At 50.0% G+C, this 26790-nt stretch overlaps 4 non-coding genes across 4 annotated transcripts; all 4 read left to right on the top strand.

Moving 5' to 3' along the window:
• The first annotated feature begins 238 nt into the window (after nucleotides 1-238).
• Nucleotides 239-310, top strand: TRNAC-GCA (transfer RNA cysteine (anticodon GCA)). The gene has a single exon. It is a non-coding gene; the product is annotated as a tRNA-Cys (tRNA).
• Nucleotides 311-7131: 6821 nt separating this feature from the next.
• TRNAC-GCA (transfer RNA cysteine (anticodon GCA)) lies at nucleotides 7132-7202 on the top strand. The gene has a single exon. It is a non-coding gene; the product is annotated as a tRNA-Cys (tRNA).
• A 6821-nt stretch (nucleotides 7203-14023) lies between these two features.
• Nucleotides 14024-14095, top strand: TRNAC-GCA (transfer RNA cysteine (anticodon GCA)). The gene has a single exon. It is a non-coding gene; the product is annotated as a tRNA-Cys (tRNA).
• A 6820-nt stretch (nucleotides 14096-20915) lies between these two features.
• On the top strand, nucleotides 20916-20987 carry TRNAC-GCA (transfer RNA cysteine (anticodon GCA)). The gene has a single exon. It is a non-coding gene; the product is annotated as a tRNA-Cys (tRNA).
• The last annotated feature ends 5803 nt before the right edge of the window (nucleotides 20988-26790 follow it).

Consider the following 26790-nt stretch of genomic DNA (forward strand, 5'->3'; position numbering starts at 1 on the left):
AGCTTTGCATTTCCTTGCTGCGCCCTGCTACCTTCGGGTCAGGTGCGCTCTACAAATTGAATAAACAAACAACCAAAGCCCCTTCTCCCTGGTCAGTAGAGTGCAAAACCATCAGGAGGGAAAGCATCTCTCTGGTCACTCTCATACTCGTGCTGCTGCCCTTTCTTGCACAATCTCCTGTTCTGACTTCATGCACAAACAATGGTTAAGAAAAAGCAGAGGCCCACCTCTGTCATCTGGGGATATAGCTCAGTGGTAGAGCATTTGACTGCAGATCAAGAGGTCCCCGGTTCAAATCCGGGTGTCCCCTTCTTTTTATCATTTATTATTCTAAAACTTACTTTCTCAGTTCATTAAGAATTGCCTTTCTTTTCTGTGCAAAGCTGACATCCGTGAACAGTCGCTGCTCTGAAATGTGGAACTTTAAAATACTTTCTTAAATTTTCTAAATTTAAATATCTCTACGGTTGAAAACTCGAAAGAAGAACACATCACATCCATGTTTTTGTTTTTAGCTCTGAAGTCAGTATTTACACGGAGCTCTTAACACATAACATCGCTGCAAAGGTCACTTAACCTGCTGTGCTACCTATGCAGATTTCTTCTTTAGGACTCATCACTCAAATTACAAAGAATCCAGTCTCAGATGTGGTTCTCTGATCGTGAGCACTGCACTACCAGCAGTGCCATTCATATGCATGCCTTAAAAGAGTAGCGTCAGTGCCCACAGTCTCGTTTAAGCTATACATTTGGAAACTGAAAGCACAGGTGTTCCTACTTTCCCAACTCACTGGTAGGACGCGGCGGTAGGGGGGAGGCGACACTTGTAGCACATATAATCGCCTGTGTGGTACTAGGGGACGGAGATATTCATATCTGCACGACCGGCAACTTTGTGACAGACTGTGAAGCCTTCCCGGTTCGTTCAGACTATGAATCCCTCCGCCGGGGACCCTGTGACCGCGTTAATGCAGGCCCTAGAGGCCCTTAGGACCGACATGGCCACTGCCACGACTGCCATTCACCACCGCCTTGATGCCCTCCAGAGTACACGTTTTCCCTTGCCCGGTGATGATGACGAACCCGGTCCTGCCTCTCCAGCCCAGCCTGCCCCGACTTCAGCCCCCGTTCCCACTCCAGTGTTGCTCCCGTTGACTCCCCCTCTTGCTGCTCCAGAACGCTTCCAGGGTGAACCCCGGAAATATCGCACCTTCATAAATCAGTGTAAATTACATTTCTTATGCAAACCTCAGGCTTTTCCCGACTCTGTCACTAAGGCCGCTTTCCTTCTGTCTCATTTGTCCGGGGTAGCTGCCACTTGGGCAAATCCATTGTTGGAAAATGATCACCCTGCCTTATACGATTTCGATCTGCTGGTCGCAGAAATGGCAAAGGTATTCAATAGCCGTTACAAGGCCCAGGCACGGGACCTGGAATTACTTGATCTCACACAGGGTAAGCAAACATTGATAGAATATATCACCCGTTTTAACCAATTGGCCGCAGAAACTTCCTGGCCAGAGGAAAAAAAGGCGATCGTTTTCTACCGGGGCTTGTCCAATGCCATGAAAGATGCTCTGTCGGTGGTTCCTGCTCTGACTTCTGTTTTTTCGGATCTAGTTGATCTCACACTGCAGTTAGACGCCCGTAGATCCGAGCAGAAGGCAGAAGCGACATTTGCTAGTCACTCTTCCCCGGCACCTCCATCTACCAGTCCCGAACCCATGCAAATAGGCGGGATCCGCAGTCCAATAACACCGACTGAAAGGGAACGTCGGAGGACAGATAACACCTGCTTTTATTGCGGACTCAACGGGCACTATGTGAAAGAATGCCCTCGACGTCCCAGAAACAAGACTCCGTTTTTTCAGAAGGCTCGCCCATGAGAGAGGGGGCACCAGCGAGCCCTTCATTGACCCCCACTGAACCCGCCTTTGGTCCAATCAGACCCATAGTAGTGCAGGCCTTATTAAAACCAACCAGGGAGATCACACACACTGTCTATCCTGTGATCGATTCAGGGGCCACTGGCTGCTTCATGGACATCGCTTTAGCCCATAGTCTTAACTTAATCAAAAAGGAGCATCCTGAGCCCGTACAAGCAGTCAATGGCACGTCCCTGACTTCTGGCCCGATCAGACATCAAACGGCCCCTCTTGAGGTGGTAATACAAGGCACACATAAAGAGACCCTGTCATTCGATCTCATCACTACACCGCAGTTCGGTATCGTTGTAGGTATCCCCTGGTTGAGGCAACATAACCCTTTGATCAATTGGGGAACAGGACATGTATCGTTTGAGTCAGAGTTATGTCAACATTTTTGCCTGATAGAACCAGACTCCCTTGTTTCTCCTGCCACAATTCTTGGCGCCATGGCCTCCTCCTGACTCACTGATGACACAGCAGAGGCTACCACATTACATACCGTAGGGGCCATCTCGGTTAGCATCCCTGTTGAATACCAAGATTTCCACATGGTTTTCGATAAGGCATCCACGGAGGGTTTGCCCCCGCATAGGGCCTACAATTGTCCTATTGATCTCATTCCAGATGCCCCCATACCAAAGGGGAGGATCTACTCGTTGTCACCTTCCGAGGAACAAGCCCTGAAGGATTACATACAGCAGGCTCTGCGTCTAGGTCATATCTGTCCCTCCTGTTCCCCAGCTGCTAGCCCCATTTTCTTTGTGCCAAAGAAGGAAGGTGATCTACGCCCGTGCGTGGACTATAGACGGTTGAATGCCATCACCATCAAAAACAGGTATCCTATTCCACTCATTTCTACGCTGTTAGATAAGTTAACGGCCGCCTCTATCTTTACCAAGTTTGGACTTGAGAGGGGCGTACAATCTGATCCGCATGCGGCGTGGGGACGAGTGGAAAACGGCCTTTTGTTCTCGACAGGGGTTGTTTGAGTACACCGTGATGCCCTTTGGGCTCTGTAACGCTCCTGCCACATTCCAACGCTTCATCAATGATGTATTATCTGACATTCTTGATGTATTCGTGGTGGTCTATTTAGATGATATCTTGATCTTCTCATCCTCTCTGGATGACCATATCGGGCATGTAAGAGAAGTCCTCTCTCGCCTCAAAAGAAACGCCTTGTTCGCCAAACCCGAAAAGTGTTTGTTTCATTCTCAAGAAGTAGAGTTCCTGGGTTTTCACATTACACCCGGTGGGTTGACCATGAATCAGACAAAAGTGCGTGCAATCACGGAGTGGCCTACCCCCGTCAAACTCAAACAACTCCAATCGTTTCTCGGCTTTGCCAACTTTTACAGGCGATTCATCGCCGGCTTTTCTGCCATCGTTTCTCCCCTGACCGCCCTCACCAGCCCTCATGTCCCCTTCATCTGGACACCTGACCACCAAGGGGCCTTAGAGGCACTCAAGTCCAGGTTTGTTTCTGCCCCTGTGCTACAACACCCTTACCCGGAGATTCCGTTTGTTGTAGAGGCGGATGCCTCCTCTTTCGCGTTAGGTGCCATACTTTCTCAACCTTGTTCTGCTACTGGGCTTTTGCATCCTATAGCTTATCATTCACGGAAATTCTCGACAGCCGAGTCCCATTATACCGTAACAGAAAAGGAACTGTTAGCCATTAAGGATGCACTTCAAACCTGGCGTCACCATCTAATGGGGGCAAAGCATCAAACGGTGGTGTACACAGATCATAAAAACCTGCAGGATCTTGCCTCTCTGAAATGTGTGAACAGTAGGCAGGTGCGTTGGCATTTATTCTTCGCCACATTCGATTTTGTGGTAAAGCATAGGCCAGCATTCGCTCATGGTAAAGCGGATGCACTTTCACGTTCTCCTGGGGGAGTATTGCTTTCCACATTTCCGGACACATTATTGGGAAAGGGCCATGTCATCTGCCTATGTACACCGACCCCAACCATGCTTACCACGATTAAAGATTGGACCTGCCAACACCGGCACATACTCACTGAATGGGACATTACACTTCAGGAGGGACTGCCATTCATTCAAGGGAAATTATTCCTCCCCACTAGCGATGTATGCAATCAGGCACTTGCCTGGTCTCATGATGCTGCCATCAACGGACATCCAGGGCAACAACGTACCTTGGAGTTATTACGACGTTGGTGTTGGTGGCCGTCAATGGGAAGGGATGTAGCGAACTATGTAAACACCTGTGCGATCTGTGCCCAATGTAAATCACGCAGGGGACGTCCTTTGGGTTTGCTCCAACCTCTACCCATTCCCCCCAAACCATGGCACACGGTCTCTATGGACCTTATCACAGACTTACCCCGCAGACAGGGGTATGATACCATCTGGGTCATCGTTGATTCTTATACTAAAATGGCCCGTTTCATTCCCTGCACTGGCGTGCCATCAGCCCCGACCTTGGCCCGTTTGTTTTTTAGGTCTGTCTTTTGTCTTTTCGGCCTCCCACAAGTCATCATATCAGACCGTGGAGCACAATTCACGTCCTGTTTTTGGCGTTCTCTGACCAAGCTCCTGGGTATTGATGCCCGCTTCTCCTCGGCCTATCACCCGGAAAGTAATGGACAGACGGAAAGGGTGAATCAGGCTCTAGAACAGTTTTTGCGCTGCCTGACCCTTCAGTATCAAGACTCCTGGTTCGATCTGCTCGATCTCGCTGAATTTGCCTACAATAATGCATGGCACTCGGCCACCGGCTTTTCTCCTTTCTATTCCATGTATGGCCAACACCCACGCACCCTTCTACTTCCGGACTTTCCTTCTGCCACCCCTGCTGCTACTGCTTGTGCCCGCGATCTAACTGAGGTTCATGCCCAAACCATGATCCATCTCCGTGAGGCACAGACAGCTATGAAGAAGAAGGCAGACAGGAAAAGAGCAGTAGCACCTGTGTATCATGTAGGGGACCGTGTTTGGTTGTCAACTCGCCATGTACACATCCCTGGCTGTCGCAAACTTCTGCCCCGCTTTGTCGGCCCCTACAGAATTGCTAAAGTCCTGAACCCTGTAGCCTTGCACCTTGCTATTCCATCTGCTTGGCGTATACACCCGGTTTTTCATACTTCCCTCCTTAAACCATACCTTGCCCCTACCTGGGTCCATACTCCACCTGCTCCTGTTTCAGTCTCCACACCCGATGTCTTTGAGGTCAGTGCCATTTTGGGTTCCCGTCTGCACAGAGGTCGGCTCCAAAACCTCGTGGACTGGTTGGGCTACGGTCCGGAGGAGCGCTCTTGGGTTCCATCTCGGGGCGTCCAGGCCCCGCTTCTTGTTGCGCGCTTCCATAAGGACCATCCCTCCCGCCCACAAGGTCGTGGGCCTTTGAGGGGGGACTCTGTTACATCTTCCACGTCCTCTACCTTACGAACTCCTATGTTTCCCACAGACTCACGTTTCGACACACCCACATTACGTAGCCCCCAATGCTTACCTCTGGGTGCGCAGACAAGGCGGCACCATTGCACTCGTCATGTCAGGGGGGTCCATGGCAGGCTTGGTGTCTATCGCCCTTCTCTCCGTTGGCAATGTAATTGGAGGTTCCCATTTGGCCGCAATCACCGTTGCTCGTGTGGACCTGATCGTCACGTGAGGAGACCAAACGCAATCGGTATCACGTGACGACCCCCACGCCTCAACGTTTCCTTGTTGAGCATCACATGATTTTCTCCAATGGTTTAAATGCATTCAGAAACACCGAAACGTTGCTTCACAGCTGGTCTTTCTCTTGGACATTGCTACGCTTCGAATTTACCAGGAACTTTTGGTCACTCGACAGCGGTCTGCCTAAAGGATTGCTTTCTCTGAACCCTGAACTTGCCTTGATTAGCTCTGGAACTCTTGGTTTACTCGACCACGGCCTGATTAACGGATTTTCTCCACGAACCACGATTTTTGGAACCTGGGCCTATGACCTCTCACTAGGCGTTCGCCTGATCAAGCACTTCAAACTCCAGTGCTTACCATCATCATACCAGAGGTTGTGGAAACCTATCCGAACCCGAGCTCAGGTCCAATCACTCTCCTTCCTTTCCGGGTGGTCCTACAGTACACATACAGTACACATAGGTAAGAACGTTTAGTTTCTATTCCTAGATACTCTGTAAAATTGCATTTCGCCTTGTACTAATCCCTCCTTGCCTTACAGCGCTCAAAGGGTCCTTCCGGCAGTTCCTGACTCCAGACTCGACGAACTACCACACCTGTGGCCTCAAGGATTGCACAGGCAGTGTTCATATAATCGCCTGTGTGGTACTTGGGGGCGGAGGTATTCATATCTGCACGACCGGCAACTTTGTAACAAAGGGCTACCAACCTTAACCCTTTGTGCTGTGCATGGCCAGGAAGCTCATCATGTTCCAGGTGGTACGAAGAAAAACTGAGGCCTCCTGCATAAGGGCCGGTTATACCTCCAGAGAAGGGGCAGAGCCAACAAAGAAGAGCTTAGAAAGGGCTCTGGGCAGAGGGAGATCCTCTCAAAGGTAAGTACTGAGACAAGGAAGCGGGACGTGGAGGTAATGGCACTATACCGCCAACCAACATAACACATTTGCCTTCTGTTGCGCCTTTATGGGACAGGGGCCCCGGGGGGAAGTGACATCACAGAGGGACAAACCAAACCAGTGGGTAGGGGGAGAAGGGACTGGGAAAGGAAGCGGGACATGGTGGAAGGAAAAGAAAGTAATACAGCTGCTGTTCCCCACCTTATATTGAGTGCCCCATAGCGCGTGTCTCCTTACGCTCACATTTCCTAATAGACCTATATAGCACCTCTTGCCTCTTTCCCCTTCTCTACCCTTTACTATGGACAACCCAATGTAAATAATTTGGCTAAAATGTTGTAACGACACATTCTGAGCTCTAACTTTGTGTATCTCATTTGTCAATGTATACTGTTTACCATTCTGTAACTTTGTAAGCTTTGCATTTCCTTGCTGCGCCCTGCTACCTTCGGGTCAGGTGCGCTCTACAAATTGAATAAACAAACAACCAAAGCCCCCTCTCCCTGGTCAGTAGAGTGCAAAACCATCAGGAGGGAAAGCATCTCTCTGGTCACTCTCATACTCGTGCTGCTGCCCTTTCTTGCACAATCTCCTGTGCTGACTTCATGCACAAACAATGGTTAAGAAAAAGCAGAGGCCCACCGCTGTCATCTGGGGATATAGCTCAGTGGTAGAGCATTTGACTGCAGATCAAGAGGTCCCGGTTCAAATCCGGGTGTCCCCTTCTTTTTATCATTTATTATTCTAAAACTTACTTTCTCAGTTCATTAAGAATTGCCTTTCTTTTCTGTGCAAAGCTGACATCCGTGAACAGTCGCTGCTCTGAAATGTGGAACTTTAAAATACTTTCTTAAATTTTCTAAATTGAAATATCTCTACGGTTGAAAACTCGAAAGAAGAACACATCACATCCATGTTTTCGTTTTTAGCTCTGAAGTCAGTATTTACACGGCGCTCTTAACACATAACATCGCTGCAAAGGTCACTTAACCTGCTGTGCTACCTATGCAGATTTCTTCTTTAGGACTCATCACTCAAATTACAAAGAATCCAGTCTCAGATGTGGTTCTCTGATCGTGAGCACTGCACTACCAGCAGTGCCATTCATATGCATGCCTTAAAAGAGTAGCGTCAGTGCCCACAGTCTCGTTTAAGCTATACATTTGGAAACTGAAAGCACAGGTGTTCCTACTTTCCCAACTCACTGGTAGGACGCGGCGGTAGGGGGGAGGCGACACTTGTAGCACATATAATCGCCTGTGTGGTACTAGGGGACGGAGATATTCATATCTGCACGACCGGCAACTTTGTAACAGACTGTGAAGCCTTCCCGGTTCGTTCAGACTATGAATCCCTCCGCCGGGGACCCTGTGACCGCGTTAATGCAGGCCCTAGAGGCCCTTAGGACCGACATGGCCACTGCCACGACTGCCATTCACCACCGCCTTGATGCCCTCCAGAGTACACGTTTTCCCTTGCCCGGTGATGATGACGAACCCGGTCCTGCCTCTCCAGCCCAGCCTGCCCCGACTTCAGCCCCCGTTCCCACTCCAGTGTTGCTCCCGTTGACTCCCCCTCTTGCTGCTCCAGAACGCTTCCAGGGTGAACCCCGGAAATATCGCACCTTCATAAATCAGTGTAAATTACATTTCTTATGCAAACCTCAAGCTTTTCCCGACTCTGTCACTAAGGCCGCTTTCCTTCTGTCTCATTTGTCCGGGGTAGCTGCCACTTGGGCAAATCCATTGTTGGAAAACGATCACCCTGCCTTATACGATTTCGATCTGCTGGTCGCAGAAATGGCAAAGGTATTCAATACCCGTTACAAGGCCCAGGCACGGGACCTGGAATTACTTGATCTCACACAGGGTAGGCAAACATTGATAGAATATATCACCCGTTTTAACCAATTGGCCGCAGAAACTTCCTGGCCAGAGGAAAAAAAGGCGATCGTTTTCTACCGGGGCTTGTCCAATGCCATGAAAGATGCTCTGTCGGTGGTTCCTGCTCTGACTTCTGTTTTTTCGGATCTAGTTGATCTCACACTGCAGTTAGACGCCCGCAGATCCGAGCAGAAGGCAGAAGCGACATTTGCTAGTCACTCTTCCCCGGCACCTCCATCTACCAGTCCCGAACCCATGCAAATAGGCGGGATCCGCAGTCCAATAACACCGACTGAAAGGGAACGTCGGAGGACAGATAACACCTGCTTTTATTGCGGACTCAACGGGCACTATGTGAAAGAATGCCCTCGACGTCCCAGAAACAAGACTCCGTTTTTTCAGAAGGCTCGCCCATGAGAGAGGGGGCACCAGCGAGCCCTTCATTGACCCCCACTGAACCCGCCTTTGGTCCAATCAGACCCATAGTAGTGCAGGCCTTATTAAAACCAACCAGGGAGATCACACACACTGTCTATCCTGTGATCGATTCAGGGGCCACTGGCTGCTTCATGGACATCGCTTTAGCCCATAGTCTTAACTTAATCAAAAAGGAGCATCCTGAGCCCGTACAAGCAGTCAATGGCACGTCCCTAACTTCTGGCCCGATCAGACATCAAACGGCCCCTCTTGAGGTGGTAATACAAGGCACACATAAAGAGACCCTGTCATTCGATCTCATCACTACACCGCAGTTCGGTATCGTTGTAGGTATCCCCTGGTTGATGCAACATACCCTTTGATCAATTGGGGAACAGGACATGTATCGTTTGAGTCAGAGTTATGTCAACATTTTTGCCTGATAGAACCAGACTCCCTTGTTTCTCCTGCCACAATTCTTGGCGCCATGGCCTCCTCCCGACTCACTGATGACACAGCAGAGGCTACCACATTACATACCGTAGGGGCCATCTCGGTTAGCATCCCTGTTGAATACCAAGATTTCCACATGGTTTTCGATAAGGCATCCACGGAGGGTTTGCCCCCGCATAGGGCCTACAATTGTCCTATTGATCTCATTCCAGATGCCCCCATACCAAAGGGGAGGATCTACTCGTTGTCACCTTCCGAGGAACAAGCCCTGAAGGATTACATACAGCAGGCTCTGCGTCTAGGTCATATCTGTCCCTCCTGTTCCCCAGCTGCTAGCCCCATTTTCTTTGTGCCAAAGAAGGAAGGTGATCTACGCCCATGCGTGGACTATAGACGGTTGAATGCCATCACCATCAAAAACAGGTATCCTATTCCACTCATTTCTACGCTGTTAGATAAGTTAACGGCCGCCTCTATCTTTACCAAGTTTGGACTTGAGAGGGGCGTACAATCTGATCCGCATGCGGCGTGGGGACGAGTGGAAAACGGCCTTTTGTTCTCGACAGGGGTTGTTTGAGTACACCGTGATGCCCTTTGGGCTCTGTAACGCTCCTGCCACATTCCAACGCTTCATCAATGATGTATTATCTGACATTCTTGATGTATTCGTGGTGGTCTATTTAGATGATATCTTGATCTTCTCATCCTCTCTGGATGACCATATCGGGCATGTAAGAGAAGTCCTCTCTCGCCTCAAAAGAAACGCCTTGTTCGCCAAACCCGAAAAGTGTTTGTTTCATTCTCAAGAAGTAGAGTTCCTGGGTTTTCACATTACACCCGGTGGGTTGACCATGAATCAGACAAAAGTGCGTGCAATCACGGAGTGGCCTACCCCCGTCAAACTCAAACAACTCCAATCGTTTCTCGGCTTTGCCAACTTTTACAGGCGATTCATCGCCGGCTTTTCTGCCATCGTTTCTCCCCTGACCGCCCTCACCAGCCCTCATGTCCCCTTCATCTGGACACCTGACCACCAAGGGGCCTTAGAGGCACTCAAGTCCAGGTTTGTTTCTGCCCCTGTGCTACAACACCCTTACCCGGAGATTCCGTTTGTTGTAGAGGCGGATGCCTCCTCTTTCGCGTTAGGTGCCATACTTTCTCAACCTTGTTCTGCTACTAGGCTTTTGCATCCTATAGCTTATCATTCACGGAAATTCTCGACAGCCGAGTCCCATTATACCGTAACAGAAAAGGAACTGTTAGCCATTAAGGATGCACTTCAAACCTGGCGTCACCATCTAATGGGGGCAAAGCATCAAACGGTGGTGTACACAGATCATAAAAACCTGCAGGATCTTGCCTCTCTGAAATGTGTGAACAGTAGGCAGGTGCGTTGGCATTTATTCTTCGCCGCATTCGATTTTGTGGTAAAGCATAGGCCAGCATTCGCTCATGGTAAAGCGGATGCACTTTCACGTTCTCCTGGGGGAGTATTGCTTTCCACATTTCCGGACACATTATTGGGAAAGGGCCATGTCATCTGCCTATGTACACCGACCCCAACCATGCTTACCACGATTAAAGATTGGACCTGCCAACACCGGCACATACTCACTGAATGGGACATTACACTTCAGGAGGGACTGCCATTCATTCAAGGGAAATTATTCCTCCCCACTAGCGATGTATGCAATCAGGCACTTGCCTGGTCTCATGATGCTGCCATCAACGGACATCCAGGGCAACAACGTACCTTGGAGTTATTACGACGTTGGTGTTGGTGGCCGTCAATGGGAAGGGATGTAGCGAACTATGTAAACACCTGTGCGATCTGTGCCCAATGTAAATCACGCAGGGGACGTCCTTTGGGTTTGCTCCAACCTCTACCCATTCCCCCCAAACCATGGCACACGGTCTCTATGGACCTTATCACAGACTTACCCCGCAGACAGGGGTATGATACCATCTGGGTCATCATTGATTCTTATACTAAAATGGCCCGTTTCATTCCCTGCACTGGCGTGCCATCAGCCCCGACCTTGGCCCGTTTGTTTTTTAGGTCTGTCTTTTGTCTTTTCGGCCTCCCACAAGTCATCATATCAGACCGTGGAGCACAATTCACGTCCTGTTTTTGGCGTTCTCTGACCAAGCTCCTGGGTATTGATGCCCGCTTCTCCTCGGCCTATCACCCGGAAAGTAATGGACAGACGGAAAGGGTGAATCAGGCTCTAGAACAGTTTTTGCGCTGCCTGACCCTTCAGTATCAAGACTCCTGGTTCGATCTGCTCCATCTCGCTGAATTTGCCTACAATAATGCATGGCACTCGGCCACCGGCTTTTCTCCTTTCTATTCCATGTATGGCCAACACCCACGCACCCTTCTACTTCCGGACTTTCCTTCTGCCACCCCTGCTGCTACTGCTTGTGCCCGCGATCTAACTGAGGTTCATGCCCAAACCATGATCCATCTCCGTGAGGCACAGACAGCTATGAAGAAGAAGGCAGACAGGAAACGAGCAGTAGCACCTGTGTATCATGTAGGGGACCGTGTTTGGTTGTCAACTCGCCATGTACACATCCCTGGCTGTCGCAAACTTCTGACCCGCTTTGTCGGCCCCTACAGAATTGCTAAAGTCCTGAACCCTGTAGCCTTGCGCCTTGCTATTCCATCTGCTTGGCGTATACACCCGGTTTTTCATACTTCCCTCCTTAAACCATACCTTGCCCCTACCCGGGTCCATACTCCACCTGCTCCTGTTTCAGTCTCCACACCCGATGTCTTTGAGGTCAGTGCCATTTTGGGTTCCCGTCTGCACAGAGGTCGGCTCCAATACCTCGTGGACTGGTTGGGCTACGGTCCGGAGGAGCGCTCTTGGGTTCCATCTCGGGGCGTCCAGGCCCCGCTTCTTGTTGCGCGCTTCCATAAGGACCATCCCTCCTGCCCACAAGGTCGTGGGCCTTTGAGGGGGGACTCTGTTACATCTTCCACGTCCTCTACCTTACGAACTCCTATGTTTCCCACAGACTCACGTTTCGACACACCCACATTACGTAGCCCCCGATGCTTACCTCTGGGTGCGCAGACAAGGCGGCACCATTGCACTCGTCATGTCAGGGGGGTCCATGGCAGGCTTGGTGTCTATCGCCCTTCTCTCCGTTGGCAATGTAATTGGAGGTTCCCATTTGGCCGCAATCACCGTTGCTCGTGTGGACCTGATCGTCACGTGAGGAGACCAAACGCAATCGGTATCACGTGACGACCCCCACGCCTCAACGTTTCCTTGTTGAGCATCACGTGATTTTCTCCAATGGTTTAAATGCATTCAGAAACACCGAAACGTTGCTTCACAGCTGGTCTTTCTCTTGGACATTGCTACGCTTCGAATTTACCAGGAACTTTTGGTCACTCGACAGCGGTCTGCCTAAAGGATTGCTTTCTCTGAACCCTGAACTTGCCTTGATTAGCTCTGGAACTCTTGGTTTACTCGACCACGGCCTGATTAACGGATTTTCTCCACGAACCACGATTTTTGGAACCTGGGCCTATGACCTCTCACTAGGCGTTCGCCTGATCAAGCACTTCAAACTCCAGTGCTTACCATCATCATACCAGAGGTTGTGGAAACCTATCCGAACCCAAGCTCAGGTCCAATCACTCTCCTTCCTTTCCGGGTGGTCCTACAGTACACATACAGTACACATAGGTAAGAACGTTTAGTTTCTATTCCTAGATACTCTGTAAAATTGCATTTCGCCTTGTACTAATCCCTCCTTGCCTTACAGCGCTCAAAGGGTCCTTCCGGCAGTTCCTGACTCCAGACTCGACGAACTACCACACCTGTGGCCTCAAGGATTGCACAGGCAGTGTTCATATAATCGCCTGTGTGGTACTTGGGGGCGGAGGTATTCATATCTGCACGACCGGCAACTTTGTAACAAAGGGCTACCAACCTTAACCCTTTGTGCTGTGCCTGGCCAGGAAGCTCATCATGTTCCAGGTGGTACGAAGAAAAACTGAGGCCTCCTGCATAAGGGCCGGTTATACCTCCAGAGAAGGGGCAGAGCCAACAAAGAAGAGCTTAGAAAGGGCTCTGGGCAGAGGGAGATCTTCTCAAAGGTAAGTACTGAGACAAGGAAGCGGGACGTAGAGGTAATGGCACTATACCGCCAACCAACATAACACATTTGCCTTCTGTTGCGCCTTTATGGGACAGGGGCCCCTGGGGGGAAGTGACATCACAGAGGGACAAACCAAACCAGTGGGTAGGGGGAGAAGGGACTGGGAAAGGAAGCGGGACATGGTGGAAGGAAAAGAAAGTAATACAGCTGCTGTTCCCCACCTTATATTGAGTGCCCCATAGCGCGTGTCTCCTTACGCTCACATTTCCTAATAGACCTATCTAGCACCTCTTGCCTCTTTCCCCTTCTCTACCCTTTACTATCGACAACCCAATGTAAATAATTTGGCTAAAATGTTGTAACGACACATTCTGAGCTCTAACTTTGTGTATCTCATTTGTCAATGTATACTGTTTACCATTCTGTAACTTTGTAAGCTTTGCATTTCCTTGCTGCGCCCTGCTACCTTCGGGTCAGGTGCGCTCTACAAATTGAATAAACAAACAACCAAAGCCCCTTCTCCCTGGTCAGTAGAGTGCAAAACCATCAGGAGGGAAAGCATCTCTCTGGTCACTCTCATACTCGTGCTGCTGCCCTTTCTTGCACAATCTCCTGTGCTGACTTCATGCACAAACAATGGTTAAGAAAAAGCAGAGGCCCACCTCTGTCATCTGGGGATATAGCTCAGTGGTAGAGCATTTGACTGCAGATCAAGAGGTCCCCGGTTCAAAACCGGGTGTCCCCTTCTTTTTATCATTTATTATTCTAAAACTTACTTTCTCAGTTCATTAAGAATTGCCTTTCTTTTCTGTGCAAAGCTGACATCCGTGAACAGTCGCTGCTCTGAAATGTGGAACTTTAAAATACTTTCTTAAATTTTCTAAATTGAAATATCTCTACGGTTGAAAACTCGAAAGAAGAACACATCACATCCATGTTTTTGTTTTTAGCTCTGAAGTCAGTATTTACACGGAGCACTTAACACATAACATCGCTGCAAAGGTCACTTAACCTGCTGAGCTACCTATGCAGATTTCTTCTTTAGGACTCATCACTCAAATTACAAAGAATCCAGTCTCAGATGTGGTTCTCTGATCGTGAGCACTGCACTACCAGCAGTGCCATTCATATGCATGCCTTAAAAGAGTAGCGTCAGTGCCCACAGTCTCGTTTAAGCTATACATTTGGAAACTGAAAGCACAGGTGTTCCTACTTTCCCAACTCACTGGTAGGACGCGGCGGTAGGGGGGAGGCGACACTTGTAGCACATATAATCGCCTGTGTGGTACTAGGGGACGGAGATATTCATATCTGCACGACCGGCAACTTTGTGACAGACTGTGAAGCCTTCCCGGTTCGTTCAGACTATGAATCCCTCCGCCGGGGACCCTGTGACCGCGTTAATGCAGGCCCTAGAGGCCCTTAGGACCGACATGGCCACTGCCACGACTGCCATTCACCACCGCCTTGATGCCCTCCAGAGTACACGTTGTCCCTTGCCCGGTGATGATGACGAACCCGGTCCTGCCTCTCCAGCCCAGCCTGCCCCGACTTCAGCCCCCGTTCCCACTCCAGTGTTGCTCCCGTTGACTCCCCCTCTTGCTGCTCCAGAACGCTTCCAGGGTGAACCCCGGAAATATCGCACCTTCATAAATCAGTGTAAATTACATTTCTTATGCAAACCTCAGGCTTTTCCCGACTCTGTCACTAAGGCCGCTTTCCTTCTGTCTCATTTGTCCGGGGTAGCTGCCACTTGGGCAAATCCATTGTTGGAAAACGATCACCCTGCCTTATACGATTTCGATCTGCTGGTCGCAGAAATGGCAAAGGTATTCAATACCCGTTACAAGGCCCAGGCACGGGACCTGGAATTACTTGATCTCACACAGGGTAGGCAAACATTGATAGAATATATCACCCGTTTTAACCAATTGGCCGCAGAAACTTCCTGGCCAGAGGAAAAAAAGGCGATCGTTTTCTACCGGGGCTTGTCCAATTCCATGAAAGATGCTCTGTCGGTGGTTCCTGCTCTGACTTCTGTTTTTTCGGATCTAGTTGATCTCACACTGCAGTTAGACGCCCGCAGATCCGAGCAGAAGGCAGAAGCGACATTTGCTAGTCACTCTTCCCCGGCACCTCCATCTACCAGTCCCGAACCCATGCAAATAGGCGGATCCGCAGTCCAATAACACCGACTGAAAGGGAACGTCGGAGGACAGATAACACCTGCTTTTATTGCGGACTCAACGGGCACTATGTGAAAGAATGCCCTCGACGTCCCAGAAACAAGACTCCGTTTTTTCAGAAGGCTCGCCCATGAGAGAGGGGGCACCAGCGAGCCCTTCATTGACCCCCACTGAACCCGCCTTTGGTCCAATCAGACCCATAGTAGTGCAGGCCTTATTAAAACCAACCAGGGAGATCACACACACTGTCTATCCTGTGATCGATTCAGGGGCCACTGGCTGCTTCATGGACATCGCTTTAGCCCATAGTCTTAACTTAATCAAAAAGGAGCATCCTGAGCCCGTACAAGCAGTCAATGGCACGTCCCTGACTTCTGGCCCGATCAGACATCAAACGGCCCCTCTTGAGGTGGTAATACAAGGCACACATAAAGAGACCCTGTCATTCGATCTCATCACTACACCGCAGTTCGGTATCGTTGTAGGTATCCCCTGGTTGAGGCAACATAACCCTTTGATCAATTGGGGAACAGGACATGTATCGTTTGAGTCAGAGTTATGTCAACATTTTTGCCTGATAGAACCAGACTCCCTTGTTTCTCCTGCCACAATTCTTGGCGCCATGGCCTCCTCCCGACTCACTGATGACACAGCAGAGGCTACCACATTACATACCGTAGGGGCCATCTCGGTTAGCATCCCTGTTGAATACCAAGATTTCCACATGGTTTTCGATAAGGCATCCACGGAGGGTTTGCCCCCGCATAGGGCCTACAATTGTCCTATTGATCTCATTCCAGATGCCCCCATACCAAAGGGGAGGATCTACTCGTTGTCACCTTCCGAGGAACAAGCCCTGAAGGATTACATACAGCAGGCTCTGCGTCTAGGTCATATCTGTCCCTCCTGTTCCCCAGCTGCTAGCCCCATTTTCTTTGTGCCAAAGAAGGAAGGTGATCTACGCCCGTGCGTGGACTATAGACGGTTGAATGCCATCACCATCAAAAACAGGTATCCTATTCCACTCATTTCTACGCTGTTAGATAAGTTAACGGCCGCCTCTATCTTTACCAAGTTTGGACTTGAGAGGGGCGTACAATCTGATCCGCATGCGGCGTGGGGACGAGTGGAAAACGGCCTTTTGTTCTCGACAGGGGTTGTTTGAGTACACCGTGATGCCCTTTGGGCTCTGTAACGCTCCTGCCACATTCCAACGCTTCATCAATGATGTATTATCTGACATTCTTGATGTATTCGTGGTGGTCTATTTAGATGATATCTTGATCTTCTCATCCTCTCTGGATGACCATATTGGGCATGTAAGAGAAGTCCTCTCTCGCCTCAAAAGAAACGCCTTGTTCGCCAAACCCGAAAAGTGTTTGTTTCATTCTCAAGAAGTAGAGTTCCTGGGTTTTCACATTACACCCGGTGGGTTGACCATGAATCAGACAAAAGTGCGTGCAATCACGGAGTGGCCTACCCCCGTCAAACTCAAACAACTCCAATCGTTTCTCGGCTTTGCCAACTTTTACAGGCGATTCATCGCCGGCTTTTCTGCCATCGTTTCTCCCCTGACCGCCCTCACCAGCCCTCATGTCCCCTTCATCTGGACACCTGACCACCAAGGGGCCTTAGAGGCACTCAAGTCCAGGTTTGTTTCTGCCCCTGTGCTACAACACCCTTACCCGGAGATTCCGTTTGTTGTAGAGGCGGATGCCTCCTCTTTCCCGTTAGGTGCCATACTTTCTCAACCTTGTTCTGCTACTGGGCTTTTGCATCCTATAGCTTATCATTCACGGAAATTCTCGACAGCCGAGTCCCATTATACCGTAACAGAAAAGGAACTGTTAGCCATTAAGGATGCACTTCAAACCTGGCGTCACCATCTAATGGGGGCAAAGCATCAAACGGTGGTGTACACAGATCATAAAAACCTGCAGGATCTTGCCTCTCTGAAATGTGTGAACAGTAGGCAGGTGCGTTGGCATTTATTCTTCGCCGCATTCGATTTTGTGGTAAAGCATAGGCCAGCATTCGCTCATGGTAAAGCGGATGCACTTTCACGTTCTCCTGGGGGAGTATTGCTTTCCACATTTCCGGACACATTATTGGGAAAGGGCCATGTCATCTGCCTATGTACACCGACCCCAACCATGCTTACCACGATTAAAGATTGGACCTGCCAACACCGGTACATACTCACTGAATGGGACATTACACTTCAGGAGGGACTGCCATTCATTCAAGGGAAATTATTCCTCCCCACTAGCGATGTATGCAATCAGGCACTTGCCTGGTCTCATGATGCTGCCATCAACGGACATCCAGGGCAACAACGTACCTTGGAGTTATTACGACGTTGGTGTTGGTGGCCGTCAATGGGAAGGGATGTAGCGAACTATGTAAACACCTGTGCGATCTGTGCCCAATGTAAATCACGCAGGGGACGTCCTTTGGGTTTGCTCCAACCTCTACCCATTCCCCCCAAACCATGGCACACGGTCTCTATGGACCTTATCACAGACTTACCCCGCAGACAGGGGTATGATACCATCTGGGTCATCGTTGATTCTTATACTAAAATGGCCCGTTTCATTCCCTGCACTGGCGTGCCATCAGCCCCGACCTTGGCCCGTTTGTTTTTTAGGTCTGTCTTTTGTCTTTTCGGCCTCCCACAAGTCATCATATCAGACCGTGGAGCACAATTCACGTCCTGTTTTTGGCGTTCTCTGACCAAGCTCCTGGGTATTGATGCCCGCTTCTCCTCGGCCTATCACCCGGAAAGTAATGGACAGACGGAAAGGGTGAATCAGGCTCTAGAACAGTTTTTGCGCTGCCTGACCCTTCAGTATCAAGACTCCTGGTTCGATCTGCTCCATCTCGCTGAATTTGCCTACAATAATGCATGGCACTCGGCCACCGGCTTTTCTCCTTTCTATTCCATGTATGGCCAACACCCACGCACCCTTCTACTTCCGGACTTTCCTTCTGCCACCCCTGCTGCTACTGCTTGTGCCCGCGATCTAACTGAGGTTCATGCCCAAACCATGATCCATCTCCGTGAGGCACAGACAGCTATGAAGAAGAAGGCAGACAGGAAACGAGCAGTAGCACCTGTGTATCATGTAGGGGACCGTGTTTGGTTGTCAACTCGCCATGTACACATCCCTGGCTGTCGCAAACTTCTGCCCCGCTTTGTCGGCCCCTACAGAATTGCTAAAGTCCTGAACCCTGTAGCCTTGCGCCTTGCTATTCCATCTGCTTGGCGTATACACCCGGTTTTTCATACTTCCCTCCTTAAACCATACCTTGCCCCTACCCGGGTCCATACTCCACCTGCTCCTGTTTCAGTCTCCACACCCGATGTCTTTGAGGTCAGTGCCATTTTGGGTTCCCGTCTGCACAGAGGTCGGCTCCAATACCTCGTGGACTGGTTGGGCTACGGTCCGGAGGAGCGCTCTTGGGTTCCATCTCGGGGCGTCCAGGCCCCGCTTCTTGTTGCGCGCTTCCATAAGGACCATCCCTCCTGCCCACAAGGTCGTGGGCCTTTGGGGGGGGACTCTGTTACATCTTCCACGTCCTCTACCTTACGAACTCCTATGTTTCCCACAGACTCACGTTTCGACACACCCACATTACGTAGCCCCCGATGCTTACCTCTGGGTGCGCAGACAAGGCGGCACCATTGCACTCGTCATGTCAGGGGGGTCCATGGCAGGCTTGGTGTCTATCGCCCTTCTCTCCGTTGGCAATGTAATTGGAGGTTCCCATTTGGCCGCAATCACCGTTGCTCGTGTGGACCTGATCGTCACGTGAGGAGACCAAACGCAATCGGTATCACGTGACGACCCCCACGCCTCAACGTTTCCTTGTTGAGCATCACGTGATTTTCTCCAATGGTTTAAATGCATTCAGAAACACCGAAACGTTGCTTCACAGCTGGTCTTTCTCTTGGACATTGCTACGCTTCGAATTTACCAGGAACTTTTGGTCACTCGACAGCGGTCTGCCTAAAGGATTGCTTTCTCTGAACCCTGAACTTGCCTTGATTAGCTCTGGAACTCTTGGTTTACTCGACCACGGCCTGATTAACGGATTTTCTCCACGAACCACGATTTTTGGAACCTGGGCCTATGACCTCTCACTAGGCGTTCGCCTGATCAAGCACTTCAAACTCCAGTGCTTACCATCATCATACCAGAGGTTGTGGCAACCTATCCGAACCCGAGCTCAGGTCCAATCACTCTCCTTCCTTTCCGGGTGGTCCTACAGTACACATACAGTACACATAGGTAAGAACGTTTAGTTTCTATTCCTAGATACTCTGTAAAATTGCATTTCGCCTTGTACTAATCCCTCCTTGCCTTACAGCGCTCAAAGGGTCCTTCCGGCAGTTCCTGACTCCAGACTCGACGAACTACCACACCTGTGGCCTCAAGGATTGCACAGGCAGTGTTCATATAATCGCCTGTGTGGTACTTGGGGACGGAGGTATTCATATCTGCACGACCGGCAACTTTGTAACAAAGGGCTACCAACCTTAACCCTTTGTGCTGTGCATGGCCAGGAAGCTCATCATGTTCCAGGTGGTACGAAGAAAAACTGAGGCCTCCTGCATAAGGGCCGGTTATACCTCCAGAGAAGGGGCAGAGCCAACAAAGAAGAGCTTAGAAAGGGCTCTGGGCAGAGGGAGATCCTCTCAAAGGTAAGTACTGAGACAAGGAAGCGGGACGTGGAGGTAATGGCACTATACCGCCAACCAACATAACACATTTGCCTTCTGTTGCGCCTTTATGGGACAGGGGCCCCTGGGGGGAAGTGACATCACAGAGGGACAAACCAAACCAGTGGGTAGGGGGAGAAGGGACTGGGAAAGGAAGCGGGACATGGTGGAAGGAAAAGAAAGTAATACAGCTGCTGTTCCCCACCTTATATTGAGTGCCCCATAGCGCGTGTCTCCTTACGCTCACATTTCCTAATAGACCTATATAGCACCTCTTGCCTCTTTCCCCTTCTCTACCCTTTACTATCGACAACCCAATGTAAATAATTTGGCTAAAATGTTGTAACGACACATTCTGAGCTCTAACTTGTGTATCTCATTTGTCAATGTATACTGTTTACCATTCTGTAACTTTGTAAGCTTTGCATTTCCTTGCTGCGCCCTGCTACCTTCGGGTCAGGTGCGCTCTACAAATTGAATAAACAAACAACCAAAGCCCCCTCTCCCTGGTCAGTAGAGTGCAAAACCATCAGGAGGGAAAGCATCTCTCTGGTCACTCTCATACTCGTGCTGCTGCCCTTTCTTGCACAATCTCCTGTGCTGACTTCATGCACAAACAATGGTTAGGAAGAAGCAGAGGCGCACCTCTGTCATCTGGGGATATAGGTCAGTGGTAGAGCATTTGACTGCAGATCAAGAGGTCCCCGGTTCAAATCCGGGTGTCCCCTTCTTTTTATCATTTATTATTCTAAAACTTACTTTCTCAGTTCATTAAGAATTGCCTTTCTTTTCTGTGCAAAGCTGACATCCGTGAACAGTCGCTGCTCTGAAATGTGGAACTTTAAAATAATTTCTTAAATTTTCTAAATTGAAATATCTCTACGGTTGAAAACTCGAAAGAAGAACACATCACATCCATGTTTTTGTTTTTAGCTCTGAAGTCAGTATTTACACGGAGCTCTTAACACATAACATCGCTGCAAAAGTCACTTAACCTGCTGTGCTACCTATGCAGATTTCTTCTTTAGGACTCATCACTCAAATTACAAAGAATCCAGTCTCAGATGTGGTTCTCTGATCGTGAGCACTGCACTACCAGCAGTGCCATTCATATGCATGCCTTAAAAGAGTAGCGTCAGTGCCCACAGTCTCGTTTAAGCTATACATTTGGAAACTGAAAGCACAGGTGTTCCTACTTTCCCAACTCACTGGTAGGACGCGGCGGTAGGGGGGAGGCGACACTTGTAGCACATGGTACTAGGGGACGGAGATATTCATATCTGCACGACCGGCAACTTTGTAACAGACTGTGAAGCCTTCCCGGTTCGTTCAGACTATGAATCCCTCCGCCGGGGACCCTGTGACCGCGTTAATGCAGGCCCTAGAGGCCCTTAGGACCGACATGGCCACTGCCACGACTGCCATTCACCACCGCCTTGATGCCCTCCAGAGTACACGTTTTCCCTTGCCCGGTGATGATGACGAACCCGGTCCTGCCTCTCCAGCCCAGCCTGCCCCGACTTCAGCCCCCGTTCCCACTCCAGTGTTGCTCCCGTTGACTCCCCCTCTTGCTGCTCCAGAACGCTTCCAGGGTGAACCCCGGAAATATCGCACCTTCATAAATCAGTGTAAATTACATTTCTTATGCAAACCTCAAGCTTTTCCCGACTCTGTCACTAAGGCCGCTTTCCTTCTGTCTCATTTGTCCGGGGTAGCTGCCACTTGGGCAAATCCATTGTTGGAAAACGATCACCCTGCCTTATACGATTTCGATCTGCTGGTCGCAGAAATGGCAAAGGTATTCAATACCCGTTACAAGGCCCAGGCACGGGACCTGGAATTACTTGATCTCACACAGGGTAGGCAAACATTGATAGAATATATCACCCGTTTTAACCAATTGGCCACAGAAACTTCCTGGCCAGAGGAAAAAAAGGCGATCGTTTTCTACCGGGGCTTGTCCAATGCCATGAAAGATGCTCTGTCGGTGGTTCCTGCTCTGACTTCTGTTTTTTCGGATCTAGTTGATCTCACACTGCAGTTAGACGCCCGCAGATCCGAGCAGAAGGCAGAAGCGACATTTGCTAGTCACTCTTCCCCGGCACCTCCATCTACCAGTCCTGAACCCATGCAAATAGGCGGGATCCGCAGTCCAATAACACCGACTGAAAGGGAACATCGGAGGACAGATAACACCTGCTTTTATTGCGGACTCAACGGGCACTATGTGAAAGAATGCCCTCGACGTCCCAGAAACAAGACTCCGTTTTTTCAGAAGGCTCGCCCATGAGAGAGGGGGCACCAGCGAGCCCTTCATTGACCCCCACTGAACCCGCCTTTGGTCCAATCAGACCCATAGTAGTGCAGGCCTTATTAAAACCAACCAGGGAGATCACCCACACTGTCTATCCTGTGATCGATTCAGGGGCCACTGGCTGCTTCATGGACATCGCTTTAGCCCATAGTCTTAACTTAATCAAAAAGGAGCATCCTGAGCCCGTACAAACAGTCAATGGCACGTCCCTGACTTCTGGCCTGATCAGACATCAAACGGCCCCTCTTGAGGTGGTAATACAAGGCACACATAAAGAGACCCTGTCATTCGATCTCATCACTACACCGCAGTTCGGTATCGTTGTAGGTATCCCCTGGTTGAGGCAACATAACCCTTTGATCAATTGGGGAACAGGACATGTATCGTTTGAGTCAGAGTTATGTCAACATTTTTGCCTGATAGAACCAGACTCCCTTGTTTCTCCTGCCACAATTCTTGGCGCCATGGCCTCCTCCCGACTCACTGATGACACAGCAGAGGCTACCACATTACATACCGTAGGGGCCATCTCGGTTAGCCTCCCTGTTGAATACCAAGATTTCCACATGGTTTTCGATAAGGCATCCACGGAGGGTTTGCCCCCGCATAGGGCCTACAATTGTCCTATTGATCTCATTCCAGATGCCCCCATACCAAAGGGGAGGATCTACTCGTTGTCACCTTCCGAGGAACAAGCCCTGAAGGATTACATACAGCAGGCTCTGCGTCTAGGTCATATCTGTCCCTCCTGTTCCCCAGCTGCTAGCCCCATTTTCTTTGTGCCAAAGAAGGAAGGTGATCTACGCCCGTGCGTGGACTATAGACGGTTGAATGCCATCTCCATCAAAAACAGGTATCCTATTCCACTCATTTCTACGCTGTTAGATAAGTTAACGGCCGCCTCTATCTTTACCAAGTTTGGACTTGAGAGGGGCGTACAATCTGATCCGCATGCGGCGTGGGGACGAGTGGAAAACGGCCTTTTGTTCTCGACAGGGGTTGTTTGAGTACACCGTGATGCCCTTTGGGCTCTGTAACGCTCCTGCCACATTCCAACGCTTCATCAATGATGTATTATCTGACATTCTTGATGTATTCGTGGTGGTCTATTTAGATGATATCTTGATCTTCTCATCCTCTCTGGATGACCATATCGGGCATGTAAGAGAAGTCCTCTCTCGCCTCAAAAGAAACGCCTTGTTCGCCAAACCCGAAAAGTGTTTGTTTCATTCTCAAGAAGTAGAGTTCCTGGGTTTTCACATTACACCCGGTGGGTTGACCATGAATCAGACAAAAGTGCGTGCAATCACGGAGTGGCCTACCCCCGTCAAACTCAAACAACTCCAATCGTTTCTCGGCTTTGCCAACTTTTACAGGCGATTCATCGCCGGCTTTTCTGCCATCGTTTCTCCCCTGACCGCCCTCACCAGCCCTCATGTCCCCTTCATCTGGACACCTGACCACCAAGGGGCCTTAGAGGCACTCAAGTCCAGGTTTGTTTCTGCCCCTGTGCTACAACACCCTTACCCGGAGATTCCGTTTGTTGTAGAGGCGGATGCCTCCTCTTTCGCGTTAGGTGCCATACTTTCTCAACCTTGTTCTGCTACTGGGCTTTTGCATCCTATAGCTTATCATTCACGGAAATTCTCGACAGCCGAGTCCCATTATACCGTAACAGAAAAGGAACTGTTAGCCATTGAGGATGCACTTCAAACCTGGCGTCACCATCTAATGGGGGCAAAGCATCAAACGGTGGTGTACACAGATCATAAAAACCTGCAGGATCTTGCCTCTCTGAAATGTGTGAACAGTAGGCAGGTGCGTTGGCATTTATTCTTCGCCGCATTCGATTTTGTGGTAAAGCATAGGCCAGCATTCGCTCATGGTAAAGCGGATGCACTTTCACGTTCTCCTGGGGGAGTATTGCTTTCCACATTTCCGGACACATTATTGGGAAAGGGCCATGTCATCTGCCTATGTACACCGACCCCAACCATGCTTACCACGATTAAAGATTGGACCTGCCAACACCGGCACATACTCACTGAATGGGACATTACACTTCAGGAGGGACTGCCATTCATTCAAGGGAAATTATTCCTCCCCACTAGCGATGTATGCAATCAGGCACTTGCCTGGTCTCATGATGCTGCCATCAACGGACATCCAGGGCAACAACGTACCTTGGAGTTATTACGACGTTGGTGTTGGTGGCCGTCAATGGGAAGGGATGTAGCAAACTATGTAAACACCTGTGCGATCTGTGCCCAATGTAAATCACGCAGGGGACGTCCTTTGGGTTTGCTCCAACCTCTACCCATTCCCCCCAAACCATGGCACACGGTCTCTATGGACCTTATCACAGACTTACCCCGCAGACAGGGGTATGATACCATCTGGGTCATCGTTGATTCTTATACTAAAATGGCCCGTTTCATTCCCTGCACTGGCGTGCCATCAGCCCCGACCTTGGCCCGTTTGTTTTTTAGGTCTGTCTTTTGTCTTTTCGGCCTCCCACAAGTCATCATATCAGACGTGGAGCACAATTCACGTCCTGTTTTTGGCGTTCTCTGACCAAGCTCCTGGGTATTGATGCCCGCTTCTCCTCGGCCTATCACCCGGAAAGTAATGGACAGACGGAAAGGGTGAATCAGGCTCTAGAACAGTTTTTGCGCTGCCTGACCCTTCAGTATCAAGACTCCTGGTTCGATCTGCTCCATCTCGCTGAATTTGCCTACAATAATGCATGGCACTCGGCCACCGGCTTTTCTCCTTTCTATTCCATGTATGGCCAACACCCACGCACCCTTCTACTTCCGGACTTTCCTTCTGCCACCCCTGCTGCTACTGCTTGTGCCCGCGATCTAACTGAGGTTCATGCCCAAACCATGATCCATCTCCGTGAGGCACAGACAGCTATGAAGAAGAAGGCAGACAGGAAACGAGCAGTAGCACCTGTGTATCATGTAGGGGACCGTGTTTGGTTGTCAACTCGCCATGTACACATCCCTGGCTGTCGCAAACTTCTGCCCCGCTTTGTCGGCCCCTACAGAATTGCTAAAGTCCTGAACCCTGTAGCCTTGCGCCTTGCTATTCCATCTGCTTGGCGTATACACCCGGTTTTTCATACTTCCCTCCTTAAACCATACCTTGCCCCTACCCGGGTCCATACTCCACCTGCTCCTGTTTCAGTCTCCACACCCGATGTCTTTGAGGTCAGTGCCATTTTGGGTTCCCGTCTGCACAGAGGTCGGCTCCAATACCTCGTGGACTGGTTGGGCTACGGTCCGGAGGAGCGCTCTTGGGTTCCATCTCGGGGCGTCCAGGCCCCGCTTCTTGTTGCGCGCTTCCATAAGGACCATCCCTCCTGCCCACAAGGTCGTGGGCCTTTGAGGGGGGACTCTGTTACATCTTCCACGTCCTCTACCTTACGAACTCCTATGTTTCCCACAGACTCACGTTTCGACACACCCACATTACGTAGCCCCCGATGCTTACCTCTGGGTGCGCAGACAAGGCGGCACCATTGCACTCGTCATGTCAGGGGGGTCCATGGCAGGCTTGGTGTCTATCGCCCTTCTCTCCGTTGGCAATGTAATTGGAGGTTCCCATTTGGCCGCAATCACCGTTGCTCGTGTGGACCTGATCGTCACGTGAGGAGACCAAACGCAATCGGTATCACGTGACGACCCCCACGCCTCAACGTTTCCTTGTTGAGCATCACGTGATTTTCTCCAATGGTTTAAATGCATTCAGAAACACCGAAACGTTGCTTCACAGCTGGTCTTTCTCTTGGACATTGCTACGCTTCGAATTTACCAGGAACTTTTGGTCACTCGACAGCGGTCTGCCTAAAGGATTGCTTTCTCTGAACCCTGAACTTGCCTTGATTAGCTCTGGAACTCTTGGTTTACTCGACCACGGCCTGATTAACGGATTTTCTCCACGAACCACGATTTTTGGAACCTGGGCCTATGACCTCTCACTAGGCGTTCGCCTGATCAAGCACTTCAAACTCCAGTGCTTACCATCATCATACCAGAGGTTGTGGAAACCTATCCGAACCCGAGCTCAGGTCCAATCACTCTCCTTCCTTTCCGGGTGGTCCTACAGTACACATACAGTACACATAGGTAAGAACGTTTAGTTTCTATTCCTAGATACTCTGTAAAATTGCATTTCGCCTTGTACTAATCCCTCCTTGCCTTACAGCGCTC

This window comes from Ambystoma mexicanum, chromosome 1p (assembly GCF_040938575.1).
Source record: "Ambystoma mexicanum isolate Mex_15411 chromosome 1p, UKY_AmexF1_1, whole genome shotgun sequence".
NCBI classification, from domain to species: Eukaryota; Metazoa; Chordata; class Amphibia; order Caudata; family Ambystomatidae; genus Ambystoma; species Ambystoma mexicanum.